Source organism: Micropterus salmoides, unplaced genomic scaffold (assembly GCF_014851395.1).
Source record: "Micropterus salmoides isolate LMB-PRFRI ecotype aquatic unplaced genomic scaffold, ASM1485139v1 Ms_hic_scaffold_19, whole genome shotgun sequence".
Taxonomy (NCBI): Eukaryota; Metazoa; Chordata; class Actinopteri; order Centrarchiformes; family Centrarchidae; genus Micropterus; species Micropterus salmoides.
In genome coordinates this window covers 30,899,870-30,920,010 of record NW_024041039.1, presented here as the reverse complement: position 1 = coordinate 30,920,010, position 20,141 = coordinate 30,899,870, and the positions used below count along the sequence as shown (strand labels likewise).

Sequence of the window (20,141 nt, the reverse complement as noted above, 5' to 3'; positions counted from 1 at the left end):
TTTCAGCTACCAGAGGGTCATTACTTAGTTGTTTTTATGTTTTCCAGTATACAACATACATACAGTTAAAAGTCCAAGTAGTTATTTAGATATAAATATTAATAAATATTATTGCGGCATGAAATGGAGACCAGGGGTTCCATTACCTGAAATAGTCAACTGAGTATTAAGGTGGAGATTATTGATAAAGCAGGAGCAATACACATTATGATTTTGATTGTTTATTTAATTTGTGAAACATTTAATTACTGTCTTTGCTGTGAGTAGTTCCAGAGGGGGTTGAGGAAGCACAGGGGGGTCTGGCCATCCTGCCTGTGTGGAAAGAAACCTCAATCAGTGATAGCCAAGGTTCACAACATAGTGTTGAGTGCTTCTGCTCCATTCCAGTTGGTTATCAAATTAGTTTAAACAGATAAAGCAAACAATGTAAGTACTCACCTCTTCCTGGTTGTCTCTTCAGCAGGGGGCGGAGGCAAAAGGGTGTTGTAGACCCAAGCACCTGCTTAAGAGCTGCAGGAGCAAACCATGAAGCTGAGCGTGGGGGGGAGTAAAGTAAAATCAAAAATGCTGATTTATGTGATTATTTTGAGATTGTGTGTTATTGATTTATTGATAGAAATTTGTATTTATGTAAATCTTCATTCTTTGTGCTCTATTTTTCTCAGAAATTTTAATTTTAATTCTATTAAAATTTTTCTTGGTGTTGGGTTTTTATGTAAATATTTATTATTCTAAATGATGGTGGTCCCACCTAAGTAGTTTAATTACCTGCAGGAGGGAGTGTATATAAGGCAGCTAGTTGCTTTCAGTGTAAGTTTTGTTGCTTGTTGGTGTTGGTGTCTCATCTTGTCTGTATGGAAGACAATAAATGCCACGTTTGTGCATGCATTTTACCTCTGGCTCATGTCTCTCTCTGGAAAAAACTTAAAGCCACCGCTGGGCCATCGGACAGGGTGGCAGTAGCTCAGTCCATAAGGATTAGGCTGGGAACCGGAGGGTCACCAGTTTGAGTCCAGCTCGGACCAGAGTTGTGGAGTGTGGACTGGTAGCTGGAGAGGTGCCAGTTCACCTCATGGGCACTGCCGAAGGTGGCCTTGAGCAAGCTCCTGAACCCCCAACTGCTCGCAGCGCCGCACTGAGTGGCAGCCCCCTCACTCTGACATCTCTCCCTATGTGTGTATTTCAGACCTGTGTAACAATAATAACACCAGAGTGAGAACTTTGAATTTCCCCTTCTGGGATTAATAAAGTATGTTGTCTTCTTCTAAAAAGCCTATAGTGCCTGGATTATATTTGATAAACTCCTCCAGCATGTCTATTAAAATGGAGTAATCTAAGCTGTTAAACTCATCAGTCCCATAATCTACTATGTACAGACGTTCATGCCATTAAGTGTATAAAATAGAACAGAGAAATAAAATATTCACACCGCATGATTTCTCCCTCTCTCACTGCTTCAGATAAATAACAACTACCAGTTTGACTGGTCAGACTCTACTAACCTTGGCCTAGCTTGCACTCCCACTCACTGATACTAACACATCCATTTCATGATCTTACATGGGAAGATGGGTGACCACTTTTCTCAGTATGGGCCGAGTTTAGAAGCATAACAAAGGTTGTATTCTGTTCTTAGAGTGATAGTTTGTCATTAATTTATATCAATTCAATTACATTTTTTTAAGGAAGTTATCGCGCTTTTCATACACTCACCTAAAGGATTATTAGGAACACCTGTTCAATTTCTCATTAATGCAATTATCTAATCAACCAATCACATGGCAGTTGCTTCAGTGCATTTAGGGGTGTGGTCCTGGTCAAGACAATCTCCTGAACTCCAAACTGAATGTCAGAATGGGAAAGAAAGGTGATTTCAGCAATTTTGAGCGTGGCATGGTTGTTGGTGCCAGACGGGCCGGTCTGAGTATTTCACAATCTGCTCAGTTACTGGGATTTTCACGCACAACCATTTCTAGGGTTTACAAAGAATGGTGTGAAAAGGGAAAAACATCCAGTATGCGGCAGTCCTGTGGGCGAAAATGCCTTGTTGATGCTAGAGGTCAGAGGAGAATGGGCCGACCGATTCAAGCTGATAGAAGAGCAACTTTGACTGAAATAACCACTCGTTACAACCGAGGTATGCAGCAAAGCATTTGTGAAGCCACAACACGCACAACCTTGAGGCGGATGGGCTACAACAGCAGAAGACCCCACCGGGTACCACTCATCTCCACTACAAATAGTTTCAAATTGGTTTCTTGAACATGACAATGAGTTCACTGTACTAAAATGGCCCCCACAGTCACCAGATCTCAACCCAATAGAGCATCTTTGGGATGTGGTGGAACGGGAGCTTCGTGCCCTGGATGTGCATCCCACAAATCTCCATCAACTGCAAGATGCTATCCTATCAATATGGGCCAATGTTTCTAAAGAATGCTTTCAGCAGTTCTGAAGGCCAAAGGGGGTCAAACACAGTATTAGTATGGTGTTCCTAATAATCCTTTAGGTTAGTGTATATGGCAGGTCTACACTGTACTCTTTATAATATTATTATCCGAGACCCACAAGTTGAATCCTCAGAGTGGGCGACTATCTGCCTTGACCGGTTGGGTTGAGCAAGAGAAGAGGACAAGACCCTGGTTTGGGACTGTACTGGATGAGACTCTTCATCTGAGCATTCCGGAGCAGTGAGACAGTACCAAACAGAGCAAAGGTGTCTCTAAGCGAGGGGGATGCAGAAATGATGGTGAGAACATATGGTTCACTGACAGTTGCTTCTTGTTTTTCTTTGTTTCAATTTTTGTGCCCTTCTCTGGATTGATGATGAACACCTTTGTGAACACATGAATTCATAATCAACAACTATATACAGTGATTGTTCTAAAGGTGGAAATAAAAGGTATGGAGCCCATATCCACAAGATAGTGGATATTGAAGAAGTAATAGCTTCCAAATATCAAACCAATGACAGAGATGAAGGTGGGGATGTTGTCATTCACAGCCTTGCCATCTACACTGAGCATGAACTGCCTTGAGGCAAAGCAGGAGGTTCTGCAAAAAAGACATTAATTAACAGCACACCAGCCATTACTATCTAAAAGTGGTCTTAATTGCGAGGTGTGGTTCTTCCCCATCCAGTGGTATTTTCTCCTCCATACGAGTGTAATAGATTCTCCAAGTCATTTGTTGTGCATTCTTCAAAACATTTTTGCACCTATATTTTGTCTTTCTTCTTGTGTTGGGTTTCTGGTGTCTCATGAATTTTATGTCCCACTTCATGCAGCCATGTGTGTTCTGAACAGCTGCCCTTTGTTCAGCTGGGATTTCCTCTGTGTCATACTCATCTGACATCTGTTTGCGCTTCATTATCCTTGGTGCTGAATACCGCCTCACATTTTCAATTTGGGCTTGTAACTGCTTGACCAGTGAGTGATATCCCATCTTGCATTGACTGTGGATACTTGGCCACCATTTGTAGTGATCTTACTACACTTAATTTACACTCGTAAAGGGGCACCACACAGTTTTAAAGACCAAGGAAACTATTATAAAATAAATTAATTCATTATTGATTGTCAATCTTAATATCTGAATGCTAAAAAAAATATTACACATATACAGCACTGATAATGTGATAATGTGAAAGTATTTATTTACTAAAGCTAGGGTAAATACAAGTGCTAGAAAGTAAAAAAAAATGGATATCTGAATGATAACATGCAAGAAATCGAGATTAAACAGATGTAAACATGTTGCTTATTTCAACATCATGTTAGGAATTTGGGTTGTGTTCATGTTTTTCCTGTTTTAGTCCGTTTCATGGGTTCAGTTTTGGGTTCTGTGTTTCTGTAAGTTTATTTGATCTTGTCCTAGTTTGGGCTTTGTTTTAGCATCTGTACCATGTTCAGTGTAGTCCTGTTTCCTGGTTGTTCCTGTCTCTGTTCCCTGCCCTGTGTTATGATTTTGGTTTTGTGTCTTGTGTTACCACTGTTCAGCCTTGTTTGTTCTTTTGTTAATTTGGTATGTTAAGCTTAGTTTACTTTTGTCAGTACGGTCTCATTCCCTGTCTTAGCTCTTAGTCCTGTGCCTTAGTTAATGTCTTAGTGTTACTCCTGGTTTGTGTACTTCTGTGTTTGTTGCTATTTTGGCCTTGTCTGCTCTGTGTTCTGTTTGATCCTAGTTTCAGTCTGTTTTCCATGTTATGATTCTAGTCTATATGTATGATTAATTTTTTAGTCTGTTCTGTGTTCCAGCTCCTGTTTGTTTCTTCTCTTGTATTAGTTGACAGTGCCTTGTGTTCATTGTCCAGTCTGCTGAATCTATAGAGATTTCAGTTGGTGTTTCTGCATTTTGGTCTGTTTCCCTGGATTGGTTTCACCTGCTTACCCCTGTCTGTGTTCTGTCTAATTGACCCTTCACTAAGCCACGCCCCCCTTAGTTACTGTTGCTAAGTCCGACAAACTGTCGGACCTGATGGACTTTTAGCATGGCGCTGCAACTGTTTATTACTGCACTCCCCGGAGAAATATTGTCTAATTTTTGGAAAATAACAATATCAGAAAGAAAGTTTTACAGTTGCATTGTGCATTTGAAGGTTGTATTCAGACTGTCAAACAGACTCAAACTGACGTGAAGAAAATAATGATAGAAGCTAAATCACGGACAACCCCTCTCATCCTCTCTATGCTGAGCTGAGGCAGTTCAGGATCACCTTTAGCCACAAACTCATTCAGCCCCGAGCCTCATAGCGCTTTGGAGGCTCATTTGTGCCAACAGCCTCCACAACACCACAGCACCAAACTGAGAGACTATTCCTGATTTCACTTAATTTCAGTAATTTATCTGGTTGTAAATGGTTGTAAATAATTTTGATTGATTGTACAGTGTAAATAGTGTGTTGATACTTATATAAACTTATTGATACTATAATACTCCATCTGTTCTTTTATATTCCTTTATGCTGCTATGTCAACCGAAATTTTCCCTTCGGGGCATTAATAAAGTTATCTTATCTTATCTAAAGCCTACCCAGCACAGCGTAAAAGTGAACCACCATATCACCTGACAATTGAGAAAGAGGACAAAAATATTAAGGATCATCACTGTTTGTGTAAATCTGAGTAGGTCTCTCTTCACTATTACAATCATTAACAGAACAGTAGGGCTCTATAATGTTACATTCAGTAGTAAGTTAGCTAGCCTTAGCTAACTAACATTACATTAGGAACAATCCACAGCCTACATTGTTCTGGATTTGTTTTAGGTTTTGGAAAGAGAATAAATCGTACTTCTTCTTTCGACCTCTCTGGGTAGTGATTGTATTTATTACAAGCTAGAAAACGACACCTTTTGCATTAGAGTCAATAGAGCGCAGCCATGAAAGTGTCGGACTCAGTTAGAGCGAGTCCTATACAGTGCTGTGATTGGCCAGCCGCGTGTTCAGGGTGTGGCTTAGCGAAGGGTCAATTACCTCATGTCCTCCACCTGGTCTTGGTCCCACCCTGCTTGTTCCCTGGTGTTTAAATGTTTGCTTGTTCTGTGCAGTCTTTGTTACGTCCTTGTCTTATGTTGAGTGTTCCATACTGTTCATTGTTTTATGGATTATTCCCTTGACTTTCGGACTCCTCTGTCTTTTGGATTTGTTTCCCCCCGATTACCTTGCCTTCTGTTTTGGATATCCCTGTAAGTGACTGCCTTAGTTTGAACTGATCCAGCCTTGTTTAGTGTCTGTATTTGGGTCCAGATCTCCACCTCACTTTTCTCAGCGTCTCATAACACCCTGGTTTTGTTCTGTTGAGAAGTCGGTCCATGTTTTCTGTTTTAGGGTTTTGTTCCTTGTCTTTCCTCTATTTCCTTGTTTATTCTTTTGTTCATCTGCATGTTCAGTTTAGCTCACTTAATACCTGATCTGACTACATGAAAAGTGAGATTTTTTTGTCCCTGTAAACTGCCTTGAATCTCACTAATCCACGGAAGTTATCAATATTAATATACAATATTAATAACTTTTAAAAATGGACCGCTGTTTTGGAAACTTCTTTGAAATTACTTTAAATTTATTCTATGGCTACGAGAGAGAGTGGTGGGATCAGGCAGTAACTTTTCAGCAGACGGGCGACCATAGGCTGCTCCGGTGTTAATTAGTTCCTGGGCTAACTTTATAAATCCTCCTCCAGCCTCTGTTTGGAATGGCCGTATGTCCTCGCAGCAGAAATCTACACATTTCTCTGTGATTTGGGATCTGGCAATAGCTGGCACTGGCATTGAGATGAAGTCGGACACTGATAACTGTCTCTGGCTTGTGCTAGCAGAGCTAGCTGTAGCGCAGCCGCCACGCTTGACATGTCGTTGCAGATGAGATGTTCTGGTTTTTTTGCTGTCATATGTAAGGATATGTTTGCAGATTCTGCAGTGGACATGATCAGTTGGCTCATTGTATTTTTATTTTTATTTTTTTGTTATCAAATCAAAATGTTTCCAAAAGTCAGCTTTTCTCGAAGCATTAGGAAGTTTTAATAACTCCCCACGCTCCAACTTCTCTCTGATGCTCTGCATGTCAAGTGTCTGTTCTGGTGTTTACTCAATGCCCCCGTAACATTACATGCGTATTGCGTATGCTGGCATCCATACATGCTTATTGAGCAATAATGGGCACAACGAAAGGTGAGAAGTTAAATGAGCCCGACCCGAGCCCGAAGTATTAAAAAAAAACAATTGGCCCGAGCCCGTCCTGAATAGACTCAAGACCTCTAATTGGAACAGCAAGTAGGTTTGTAACTCTCTCTCAAATCTTGAAAAAAAAAAACTTTTGGATATCATGACCTCAGAAAAACAATAAATTTAAAGTTATTTCAACAAATATATATTTTGATCATAAATGTCATGGAGTCCTTTTGTAGGACGCTAGCTTGTTTTGTTTAAGTGGCCCATAGAAAATCTCATGTGTTGCGACCATTGCAGTGTTATCCATGATAGGCAGTTCAGTTTTTGTACTTTTATATTCAATTTATGATTTATACAAAAAGAACTTTTATTGTAGTATGATTTGGAATAGATTTTTTTGCAATTTGACATACTTTTTCTAATATCAGAAACAACGGTGTATATTTAATCTTTGTGATCATGAGAAAAATGCAAAAATGTATTTAGAGCTTGAAATTTCACTATGGGAACTATGCATTTATTAGTAATTAAGTATTTATAACTCTTTCACCAGATGCCACTGCCATGTAAAGAGAAACTGCTTTACATAGGCAGCATGTTAATTCTGACCCTGCAGCAAGAGCGGTGTCGCTAAAAGAAGCAAAAGATGTATCAAAGAAAATTACACACACAACAAAATGTTTTCTAAAAATTATACTTGGTTTACATATGTTTATGGTTTTTCATTTCTTGTATACTACAGGATACAGCACTTTGCTACTGTTAGAACTGTAATGTTTTGCTGATTAAAAATTGTTTCAACACTGCATTGGTGTTTACAGTGTACTTTTTGTCCCCTCTGATTACTTTGACTCTAGAAATTTTTATGGTAATGTACACATAAGCCTATGAAAGGGGAAAGAAAAGCTTTAGATTTAGAACAGTGTGTCTGTGGTATACTGTAAATGCATGCTTGAAATACCAAATTTTACAGTAAAATCAGAATTTAATCCAACCAATATAATCATGTGATATTTTGAAATGACAGAGGTACTGGAGACGTTGTAGGTTGCAGCAAATCACCTCCTCTGCAAATGATACACCAGACTACTTGAGAACATGCTGTGATGTGTTTAAGGATCAGGCTCATTGCAGTAGAAAGAAACAGTCCAAATCATATACTTAATTTATTCTACTCACATTTCTTGGGGGCTTTTGCCCTGTGTTCTTCTCTTTTGGTTTTTCAAGTGCTCTGTCAAGTAAAGTCTATGCCTGCCTGTATGTCGCTGTAACATATTTCTGAAGACAGCTGCCAATGGTGGTGGATTCTGAGGTGGAGCTGTCATTATAAATCTAAAAATTGCCCCACACCTGTCAACCGCTGCAGTGGATTCACAACTTTCCCTGAGGGGATAATGATAGTCTTGAAAACTGATAAATGTGCCGGGTGTAATCAGGCCATGCCAGCTCACCCAGGCTGGTCTATTCTGGGAGGTGCAAAGGAGCCTAGGAGGGGGTCTTGACAGACCCCAGGTGGATAAATAAAGACAATCCTTTGTAACCTTGTCCAGCCCTCCACCCTGCTCTTCACACTATGAAGACTGTCAGGCAAACAGACTTTTTTCAGTATGAGATACAGTGTGAGCTGGTGGGTAGAACAGTTTCTCACACACATATTTTTTTTATATATATCCTCTGAACACCATTTAGAGCAGCTGATTGAGAATTTATTATGTCAAGCACAAACTTAGAGGCCAGTATAAAATTTGATTACTACACATGGTAAAAGGATATGCTACGGTCCTCTTTTCCAGTGCTGATGTGTTTCAACAGTCCTTGACCACAGTACCTTGACTACTTCAACTGCTGTATGACTTGTTCAGTGTGCATCAATGAGCAATCGTCAAATGCACCAGGCTCTGTGACAGGCTGGTGTCAGTGTAATGTGAATCACCATGCCTGCTGATGAATATTTTGTATCTTTCATTGATAAAAAAATTAACCTTCCCTAAAGTTGATGTCCACGTAGCTTCTGGCTCATGACACAGGCTCTGTTGGGACTCAATGAGGAAACTTCCCCAAATATCCTGTCTTCACATGACCTCTGAGGGCCTCACCTTGTGTATAAATGGGACCTCACCATCAGCTCCCAGAATGCCTTTTCTTTAGCACTGAGAACCAACCAGACCAGTGATGCCCACAATTTAGCGACTATACTCAGAGTCAGGAGTTAAAATATATATAACTATCATTGTATTTTGTATTGGCTAGAGGCGAAGCAAGATGAGTTTACGCCACACTGGAACCATACGGTATCACAAAGCACAGACCCACCTGCCCAGAGCCCAACACAAATAAACCACAAACAACCCCTTTCAAGTCTGCGGCATGCGTAATGGAGCACCACACATTACCAAGGGACCAGCATGGAGGGAGACAATGTCCCCTCCAAAAGTATTGGAACGGTAAGGCAAATTTTTTGTTTTTGTTGTTCACATTTGGGTATAAGATCAAAAGATGAGTATGAGACATGAGTTCAGAATTTCAGCTTTTATTTCCTGGTATTCACATTTAGATGTGTTAAACAACTCAGGACATATCAGCGTTTGTATTCGACCACAGTATTCTTAGGTTAGCAAAAGTAATGGAACAAATAATCTTAAAGTAAATAACATTTAATATTTGGTGGCATAGCCCTTGCTTGCAGTAACTGCCTGAAGCCTGCGACCCATCGAACATCACCAAACTGTTGCATTCTTCATTTGTGATGCTATTCCAGGCTTTTACCGCAGCTTCTTTCACTTCTTGTTTGTTTCGGAGTGTTTCTCCCTTCAGTCTCCTCTGAAGGAGGTGAAATGCAGCTCTGTTGGGTTAAGTTCAGCTGATTGACTTGGCCAGTCTAAAACCTTCCACTTTTCCCCCCTGATGAAGTCCTTTGTTTTGTTGGCAGTGTGCTTTGGCTCATTGTCCTGCTGCATGATAAACTTCCTCCCATTAGTTTCAATGCATTTCTCTGTAAACTGGCAGACAAAATGTTTCTGTCCACTTTTGAATTCATTCTGCTGCGACCATCATCAGTTCCATCCTCAATAAATATTAATGAGCCTGTTCCAGAAGCAGCCATGACATAACCTCCACCATGCTTCACAGATGAGCTTGGATGCTTCGGATCATCAGCAGTTCCTTTCTTTCTCCACACTTTGACCTTTCCATCACTTTGCTAGAGATTAATCTTGGTCTCATCAGTCCATCAGATTCTGTTCCAGAACTTTTGTGCCTCATCTCTGTACTTCTTTGCAAATTTCAATCTGGCCTTCTGATTCTTGCTGCTGATGAGTGGTTTGCATCTTGTGGTGTGGCCTCTATATTTCTGCTCTCTGAGTCTTCTTCCAACAGTGGATTGTGATACCTTCACCGTGCACCGTGGAGGTCGTTGCTGATGTCACTTCCTGATGTTTTGGGGGTTTCTTCACAGCTCTCACCATATTTCTGTCATCAACTACTGTTGTTTTCCTTGGCCGACCTGTTGGACGTCTGTTGCTCAGTACACCAGTAGTTTCTTTCTTTTTCAGGACATTCCAAATTGTTGTGCTTGCTATGTCCAATGTTTGTCCAATGGCTTTTCTCCCATAGACAGCTCTCTGGTCTTCATGCTGGTTTATCCTCTTTAACAGGAAATGCACTCTTTATATGTTTGAACCAAGGATGAAAACTTAGACTAGTCATGCAGAGCTATTTAATGTTTGAACAATCAACCTAAAAGGCAACACCTGGGCAACAAGAAACATCTGTCAGTCACATGTTCCAATAGTTTTGCTCACTTGAAAAATGGGTGGGTTCAAGCAAACGGTGATATGTTGTTTAACACATCTAGATGTGAATACCAGGAAATGAGAGCTGAAATTCTGAACTCGTGATGCCAGATACAGTATCTCATGAAAGTGAGTACACCCCTCACATTTTCATAAATATTTGATTATATCTTTTCATGCGACAACACTGAAGAAATGACACTTTTGCAAATTTTCTGTCCCCTCAAAATAACACATTCACTTCAGTTATATTTATGTAGTGCCAAATCACAACAACAGTTATCCCAGAGCGCTTTTCATAAAATTAAATTAAATTTTCAATTCAATTTTATTTATATAGCGCCAAATCACAACAACAGTTATCTCACAGTGCTTTTCATAAAAGAGCAGGTCTAGACCGTACTCTATGATGCTATTTACAGAAGCCCAACAATTCCCACCAAGAGCAGCACTAGGGGACAGAGGCAAGGAAAAACCATGGCTCAGGGTGGGAGGCCATCTGCCTCGACCGGTTGGGGGTGAAGGGGAGAGAGAGAGAGAGAGAAAAAGAGAGGGAAATGTAATGTTAATGATTATAATAACAATAATAACAATAGGACTAGTAACAATAGTCGTTGCAGCAGAGGGTGTCGAGCAGGAACACGGGGGCAGCAGGTGACCCGCAGCCACAGATCCAGACTCCACAGCTCCAGAGCCAGAAACACCTGCAGGAAGTGATAGGAGGAGAGAGGAGAGGGACGAGAAAGCACAAGACTACCAGAAAGGGGAGAAGTTGTGTTAGTAACATGCAATAATGGGATGAGGTTGCATACAGAGGGAGAGAAAGTAGAGGAGAGAGGAGCTCAGTGCATCATAGGAAATCCCCCGGCAGTCTAGGCCTATAGCAGCATAACTAAGGGATGGTTCAGGACTCACCTGAGCCAGCCCTAACTATAAGCTTTATCAAAGAGGAAAGTCTTAAGCCTACTCTTAAATGTGGAGATGGTGTCTGCCTCCTGAACCCAAACTGGAACCTGGTTCCACAGGAGAGGAGCTTGATAGCTGAACGCTCTGGCTCCTAGTCTACTTTTGGAGACTCTAGGAACCACAAGTAACCCTGCATTCTGGGAGCGCAGTGCTCTGGTGGGGTAGTAAGGTACTATGAGCTCTTTAATATAAGATGGTGCCTGACCATTAAGAGCTTTGTAGGTAAGAAGAATGATTTTAAATTCTGGATATTACTGGAAGTCAATGCAGAGAAGCTAAGACAGGAGAAATGTGATCTCTTTTCCTGGTTCCTGTCAGAACACGTGCTGCAGCATTCTGGATCAGCTGAAGAGTCTTAATGAAGTAACAAATGCATGGACTAGTTTTTCTGCATCATTTTTAGACAGGATGTTCCTGATTTTCGCAATATTACGTAGGTGAAAAAAGGCGGTCCTTGAAATTTGCTTAATGTGAGACTTAAACGACATGTCCTGATCAAAGGTAACTCCAAGATTCCTCACAGTGGTGCTGGAGGCCAGGGCGATGCCATCCAGAGTAACTATATCTTTAGATAATGTGTCACGGAGGTGCTTGGGCCCCAGAACAATAACTTCAGTTTTATCTGAGTTTAACATTAGAAAATTACAGGTCATTCAGGTTTTAACATCCTGAAGGCACATTTGAAGTTTAGCTAACTGATGAGTTTCATCTGGCTTGATCAATAGATATAACTGAGTATCATCTGCATAACAATGAAAGTTTATGGAATGTTTCCTGATAATATTGCCTAAAGGAAGCATATATAAAGTGAAGAGGATTGGTCCGAGCACAGATCCTTGTGGAACTCCATGACTAACTTTGGCACGCATGGAGGACTCATCTTTAACATGTACAAACTGAAATCGATCTGATAAATAGGACTTAAACCAGCTTAGAGCGGTTCCTTTAATGCCAATGAAATGTTCCAGTCTCTGCAATAGGATCTGATGGTCAATGGTATCAAATGCAGCACTAAGATCTAATAAAACCAGTACAGAGACAAGTCCTTTGTCTGATGCAGTGAGGAGGTCATTAGTAATTTTCACCAGTGCTGTCTCTGTGCTATGATGAGCTCTAAATCCTGACTGAAAATCCTCAAATAAACTATTGCTCTGTAGAAAGTCACACAGCTGTTCAGCAGCAGCTTTCTCCAGGACCTTAGAGAGAAATAAAAGAGCAGGTCTAGACCATACTCTGTGATGATATTTACAGAAACCCAACAATTCCCACCAAGAGCAAGCACTAGGCGACAGAGGCAAGGAAAAACTTCCTTTTAAGAGGCAGAAACCTCGAGCGGAACCATGGCTCAGGGTGGGCGGCCATCTGCCTTGACTGGTTGGGGGTGAGAGAGAGGGAGACAGAGAGGGAGGGAAGCAGCCAACACAATATACAGACACCCAAGCTGTGTGGTGTGCTGCTCAAAACTTAAACTACTATCGAACCAGACACCAAGATTCTTTGCAGCAGGCCTAATATGATTGACCTAGCAACCAGCAGATAGCAGCATTTGCTTTGCCATTTGCTGGGATCCAATGACCAGGATCTCTGTTTTATAATAAAAATAATAATAAGCTTTATTTGTAGAGCACTTTTCAAAAACAAGTTACAAAGTGCTTTAACAAGTGTAATTCAATAATACCCAAAAGACAATAATATAAAAACAATACAAAATAAAAGCAAGAAAACGTTGAAAAGACCAAAATACACGTTTAAGATAAATATAAAAATAAGTAAAATAGAATGAAATAAAAGGGATAAAATAAAGTCAAATAAAATCGGGAAAGGCTCGCCTATAAAATAATAATATAATAGGACCCGACAGAATCCATTACTTTCAGGCTGGAGGACACTCTCATTTGTGATACTGTTTTTAAAAGCTCAGACAAGTTGATGGGATAAAACTGGTTAAAACTCTCTTGTTGCTGGTGAGGAACCTCTGAGTAAGAGGCCGCGGGGGTAATAGAGGCTCTGATTGACACCACCTTATAGGTAAAATAAGATAAAAACAATTCACAGTCATCATTACTTCCAGCTGAGGCACAAGGAGGGGTTGGGTTTACCAGCTGATCCACAGTCTTAAACAGCAACCTGGGAATGAGAATAGAATAGAAAAATAGTGTGTTCTCGCATCCTTAACCACGTTATTGTAGCTTGATAATAAATCCCTCAGACTGAGGTAATGGACTTGGAGACTGGATTTTTTCCATTTGCGCTCTGCTTTCCTGCATTCCCTTTTTAGGCTGCGAATGCTGTCATTTATCCAGGGTTGCTTACTAGCTGTAGACTTAGGCCTAACCTTTAGAGGAGCAATAATATTTATTGATGACAAGCAGATATGATTTGTGATTTTTTTTCACATTGTTGGTGTTGGAATCAGACAGGTGTTGGCTTTTGCTCTGAAACAGTATGCAAAACTTTGAAACACTTTGTTTATTAAGGATGCAAGAACACACAGAGCTTGGTGAGGCGGCATGAGTAACAGTTAAAAACATTACTTTTGTGGTCAGATATGGTCATGTCCACTAATTCCACAGAGGAAATGCTGACACCCAGGGTAAAAACCAAGTCCAGTGTATGACCACGGTCATGTGTTTAGACATGGACATATTGTTTAAAGTTAAAAGAAGTGGCAATATGTAAAAAGTCAGTTGCATTAAAATTAGTGGGGTCATCAACATGAATATTAAAATCGCCACAAAGAACAATTCTGTCATAATTTAAAACCAGAGTAGATAAAAATTCAGGAAATTCTTATAAAAATCCTCCAGGTGGTTTTGAAGGGCGATAAATTCTAACAAATAAGATAGGTTGCAGGCCACCAGGTTTAAAAGTGAGAGCTTCAAAGGAGGCAAATTCATCACAGCGTACTTGAAGACATTTAAAATTTTTCCTGTGCACACAACCACTGAGCCTAGGTTTGCTGAAACAATCATATTGAGGTGGACACAGTTCAGCTAGCTGGCTATGGTCATTAGTTTGCAACCAGGATTCAGTTAAAATCTAGATTTGCAGGCAAAATAAAATCATTTAAAATAAGTCTTACTTGAAAGTCATCTTACATTGAGGAGTGCCATTTTAAATGTATTTGTTCTGGGTTCTGGAGTTGGTGCAATTGTCCCTTAAGAGATTACTATGATTTCTGTATGAGATGTGGACATTTCGGGTTACTTCTTTGGAACAGCGCTGGGAGAAGGCGGCTTTTCATGCCAGCAGGTCAAGGCAGTTGTCAGTGGCAGTGAGACAGAGATCCATTCAGTAACCGGTGGTGTGTCCAGGTGTGTAGCATGAATGATTAGTCATTCACGTAAGTCATGTGGGGAGGACTGGATCGCATTCTTTATGTGAGCAGCTAACATTTCTGAGCCCCGTTTGTTTGGGTGAAGTCCGTCTCTCTTAAAAAGAGACATTCTTTGCCAGAAAAATATTAAAATTATTCTCCTACAGGAGGCCAACACCACGGCTGTAGGAATCAGACCACAGATAAAAACGGACTTCCCACACTGCTTTAAAAAGTTAAAAAGACGGTTAAAATCTGATTTTGTGATTTCTGATTCAGACTGCTGAAGAGCTGTGTCATTTGTTCCCATATGGACTATCGCTCTTGTGATGGAGGACATGAGCGATGGCATTAAGAGTGACAATCAGTTGACAATCTCGGATTGTAGGGCGATTGTCGATGCATCTTGATGCATTATGCTTTTTCCCTGGGCAGGGTCTCTGGATGGCTGCTGGGCGTTTAGTTTGTGCACTGGAGTCCGGGGGAGGCTTTTCCTCGTTGCCTTGGAGGGACCAGTTTGCGTTCCTGTTTTGCTTCGTTGGCCTCGGATCCGTGCTTCCCCCATTTCTCTGTCGGCCAGTTGTTGGACCCCTCTGGATACTGAGGTATATAGTTAGTTTTCGGGATGTGCAGTGTGGGTGCAGGGCAGGGCTGTGCTCCGGTTTGTTCTGGGCTTGTTGGTCTATGTTGTGTGCGCGCCGCGGTCGGTCCGGGCGCTGCTCTTCCGCGGGTTACGCTTCTTGCGTTCCGTCACCATTACGTTGTCAACTGGCATTTGGGTCGGGGTCTTCTGCGTTTGCATCGCGGTGCATCTGGGAGTCTTTGTTTATTTGATTGATTTTTTCTTTTTTTCCTATTGGCTACTGGGGTTCTTGCCTGCCTGTTGCTGGGGTAGGTGTGGCACAGTCGTGGCGTCCCACTCTCACTAACAACTACATTCTTTAACAGGCTTATGCGCACACACATGTACACACAGACACATACAGACACATTCACCCACACGCACACAGACACACACAGTCTCACACATAGACACAAACAAATTTAGGTTGTCCCTGGTAGAATTATTCCTGATGCTTTTCTTTCAGTTACTTATTTAAATTTATTGTCATTATTCCAGCTCTCGTGGCTGTGCTGTGTTGCTTATTTAGTGTGCTGGACTGTTTCTTGTTTTCAGTTTTCTTACTATGTCAGCTGTTTATTGCTGCTGTTCGGCTGGTTGTCTTTTACTATTATTATTTTTATTGTTTGTTTGTGTTTGTTTGTTGTTGCTTTTTCTCCGCCCCAAGCCCCCCTCCCCGTTCTCTTTAAGGTTTCGTTGCTTTCTGCAATTGGTGTTTCCCACTGCTTTTCCCTGTTGTCCCCACCTTCCATCCCCCTTCTCTTACAGGTCTTGTCCTTTCTCTGTGCTGTCTGTTTGTGCCCCCCCATCCCTGTGTCTGCCCCCCTGTCCGGCCAGCGTCGATGTAGTTTGTACAGTCGTGTAGCTTAAGATCCATGTCGGATGACTAATATCCTTAACCCACATAAAAACTTAAGTTAAACAAAAAGGATCTAAAACATGGAATGTAAAAATGTGGATTAAAACTGGATAAAAGTCAGGTTTAAGATAGAGCCTCCGACTCCAACGAATGCACAATGTAACCAATGAATGTCTTTAACTGTAGGTTACTGTATGACACAATTATAGTGTTTTAAGACAAAGCCAGTTATATTTAGTTAACAAAACATAAGTATTAGTATACAGTTTGAATAAACATAGTCCATTGTTTAACTTAAAAGACTGAATGCATTGAAATTAAAAAAGATTGTCTGCTGATTTCTCTGACCCCCTCCCACCCACCTACGCTGGCTCATCAGCATGCTGACATGGTCTGCATCCTAATGCCTGGATACGCCCTTATTTGGACCCAAGGTTAGCTCTCTGACATTTCCAGCTGATTAAGAATTTGCCTGGGCAGTAACCTTTGCGTGGTGTGAATCTGGCTGTCATTGCATTAGTGCTTCCATTATCATGCAGTCACATCTAATCTCACCTGGAGCTTGGGGCCTTCCTCATGGTTTGGAAGGCTGCTAAAAGCCTCTTAATGTATGTGGGGATAATTTTAATAAAGCTCCGATGCACAGATAGGACTGAGGGCAAGGTGTTTAGCTAAGATCAAATCAATGTCATTAGAAAAAAAGAATCCTAATTTCTGGCTGAATTACATCTAATTTTACTTCAGTTTAATAAGCTAAAGGAGAATGTAAGGACAGAGGTGCCTACCTTAAATTCCCAATAGTGGAGAAAGCCTGTTTTACCTCAAATGCAAAGAGAAGCAGGTCACTATTAGAAACAGACTTAAATCATTTTATATTTACTAATTTCCCCAGATTTATTGATGACGATGGTGAAACAAAGTAACTTTGTTTTAGTACTGTTCATACATCAAGTAACATGTAAGCCAGCTTCGGTTGCTCAGTAATAGTTTTATTTGAAAAAGCTAAAGTTGTCTACATTCCCTAGTTATGTTATGTCTTCAAAATAACAAGCCAACAGCAAAATATAGCTCGGCAGCAAGGCCAACCTAAAATGTTATGTTATAAGCCACTCGTATGTCCACTGTGACCTATACCTCTGTGGACTGTACACAGCCCAATAAAATAGACATATTACATACCTGTTTTAGGAGGAAGAGGGCCAATTAAGGATAGCTTTTGAATCCTTTCAAATCCTTAAATTCTCTCAATTTATTAAATAACCAAGGTGGACTGGTTTTAGCAGATTGCCTGAATAATTGGGGTGCCAGCAATGTTAATCAGTGCTCTTATTCAGGACGAGTGCCCGGTGAGGTTTCATTTCCGATGTGCTGGCTGTCTGACCCCGGACTGTACACCGGGGTTAGGAGCCACAAACCACCTGGTGCCCCATGTTCCTGCTTGACACTTATTATCACTAGTCCTATTGTTATTATTATCATTAACATTACGATTATTAGCATTAATATTGCTATAAATATCTGTACAATTATTCATTCAGTCTGTACCAATATTACCTTAACTGTCTGTACTTCTGTGTGTATATTGTGTAGCTTGCTCCCCCCTATTCTGGGTTTTCTGTGTCAGAGACCGAGTTCAGATAAACCCTAGATCAGTAACCCCGGCAACAAACGCTGAGTTTCTCTCTCACTCCTCACTCCTGAAGCGGCTGTCAGACATTTCCTCATTCATACTGTTGATATAAAAGCACATATCTGAATGCATTTCCGTCTTTTGAAATTGAACTGAACACCCAAACATGATCTTAAACATGACTGCTTTTATGATCAATCTGTCATAAATGTATGGGCCGAGAGTTATCTTTGGACATTTTGGATTTATCCACAGCACGGTACAAAATCTATAATCCCCTCCCTTCGGAGACTGGAGACTCAGGCCAATATTCCAACATGATGATGACCCCAAACACACCTCCAAGACAACCACTGCCTTGCTGAAGAAGCTGAGGGTAAAGGTGATGGACTGGCCAAGCATGTCTCCAGACCTAAACCCAATTGAGCATCTGTGGGGCATCCTCAAACTGAAGGTGGAGGAGCTCAAGGTCTCTAATATCCACCAGCTCTATGATGTCGTCATGGCAACCTGTGAAGCTCTGGTGAACTCCATGCCCAAAATGTCACGACCTTGGATTTGAGTGTGGTGTTTTTCTGTTATTTTGTTAATGTCAATTCCTATTTTACTCTTTGCCTCTGTGTTCTTGTTTAGGTCTGGTTAGTTGATCATTGGTTCCTTGTTCTTTGTTGTATCTGGTTTCACATGTCTTCATGTATTGTCAGTAGCTTTACTTCATGTTTTATTTTATAATCATTGGTGTTTGGTGTTCTTGTCTGCCTTAGTTTCCTTTCTGCCTTGATTCCTAATGTGTCTCACCTGTGACTAATTGCCCTGCCTGCTTGTGTGTGTGTGTGGTGTGCCTCAGTATTTATTTCCCTCAGTTGTATTCAGTCTTTGTTGTAGTCATATGCTAAGTGTTCTGCCTAGTGCTGTTTTCCCTGGATTTCCAGATTGTTCCTTTGTGTTTGGGTTACCGTGCAATTATCTGCATTTTGGGTCCATGCCTCCGTTTCTGATAGTACAAGGCAACCCACAATGGACCCAGCAGACACTGTTTCTGATGAACTGGTGGACTTGGTTTGTGAGTTAGTGGAGCATGGGTCATAAGTTTCCTCAACACACCAGTCCTTGCTTCTCAGCCTGCTAGCAACCAGCTAGTCAGCTTCCACCAGCCTGCCTGTTTCCCGGCCTGCGAGCAATCCAGCGGCTAGCAGGAGATAACTGTTGTTGTGAATTGGTGCTATGTAAATAAACTTGAATTGAATTGATTGAACTTAAGTGCGGGGGATAGGAGCAACAAAGAGAAGTTTGAGAAAAACTGTCTTCTGTCAACCATGACAAAGTTGATGCATGGACATAACTAATTATACACTGCAGATAAGTCATGTTCCGTAGTAACTTTCGGCGTTTCCACAGAGAGGTCATTCTACCTTACTTTAGAGAACTTCTCGTTAGTGATGTGTGGATCGATCCTAAAGTATCTATTTCTATCTATCTATCTATTTCCCACCATTGAATACTGACTCTGGCTATTTTAACTGTGAAGGTAATAATGTTACTCTGTGTGATGTGTGTGCAAAGACAGTGAAATACTTTGGCAACACTGCAAACTTCACTAAACATCTGAGATTAAGTCACAATAATAGGATGATGTTATGAAGCGGCAGTTCTGAGCAGGATATTTTCATTTTAATTAAAGAATATGACAGTAGTTTGTCTTGTCATTATGCAGCTGTTATTTTGAATTGGTAAGGCTACAGCCTACTCCTTATTTCTCTCATAAATACAGAAACGGGCGGGGGCAGGTCACACACACACACAAACCAGAAATAAAATATGTAAAAAGTATTGGTATTGGCATTGGTATCTGTAATACCAGCCTGGGTATTACTTGGTATTGGATCGGACAGGAATTAAGTGGTATCACACATCACTTCAAAAATGAGATTAATTTATTTAACACACTCAAAAGTGTTCCAAACATTGTTCTACAAATTGCGGGGGGTGGGACACATATTCTATTTTGGATTTGTTCATGCACATAAACATTTATTTAAAGCTTCTTTCTTTTTACTTTTTTTTTTTAAAGCATTATATGTTGAAATGTTGAATTACAATACAGTACCAAACACAAACCCCCCTGTCCAGAGCCATAAAATGGCGGTGCGCCCTCTCCCACCGGACAGAGGGAGAGGGCGCACCGCACACTCACAGGGGAAAATTACTCAACCAAAACACTCAGTACTGAGTGATTCAGCGAGAAACGGGAAACATCCCACAGGCAGAAATGGACGAAAGAGCATGGGATG

At 40.9% G+C, this 20,141-nt stretch overlaps 1 long non-coding RNA gene across 1 annotated transcript; it reads right to left on the bottom strand.

The window, feature by feature from the left end:
* Positions 1 to 211: 211 nt before the first annotated feature.
* LOC119909788 lies at positions 212 to 518 on the bottom strand. Its single transcript, XR_005445542.1, has 2 exons — positions 439 to 518; positions 212 to 312 (listed from the first exon to the last, which is right to left on the bottom strand). It is a non-coding gene; the product is annotated as an uncharacterized LOC119909788 (long non-coding RNA).
* Between the last annotated feature and the right edge of the window lie 19,623 nt (positions 519 to 20,141).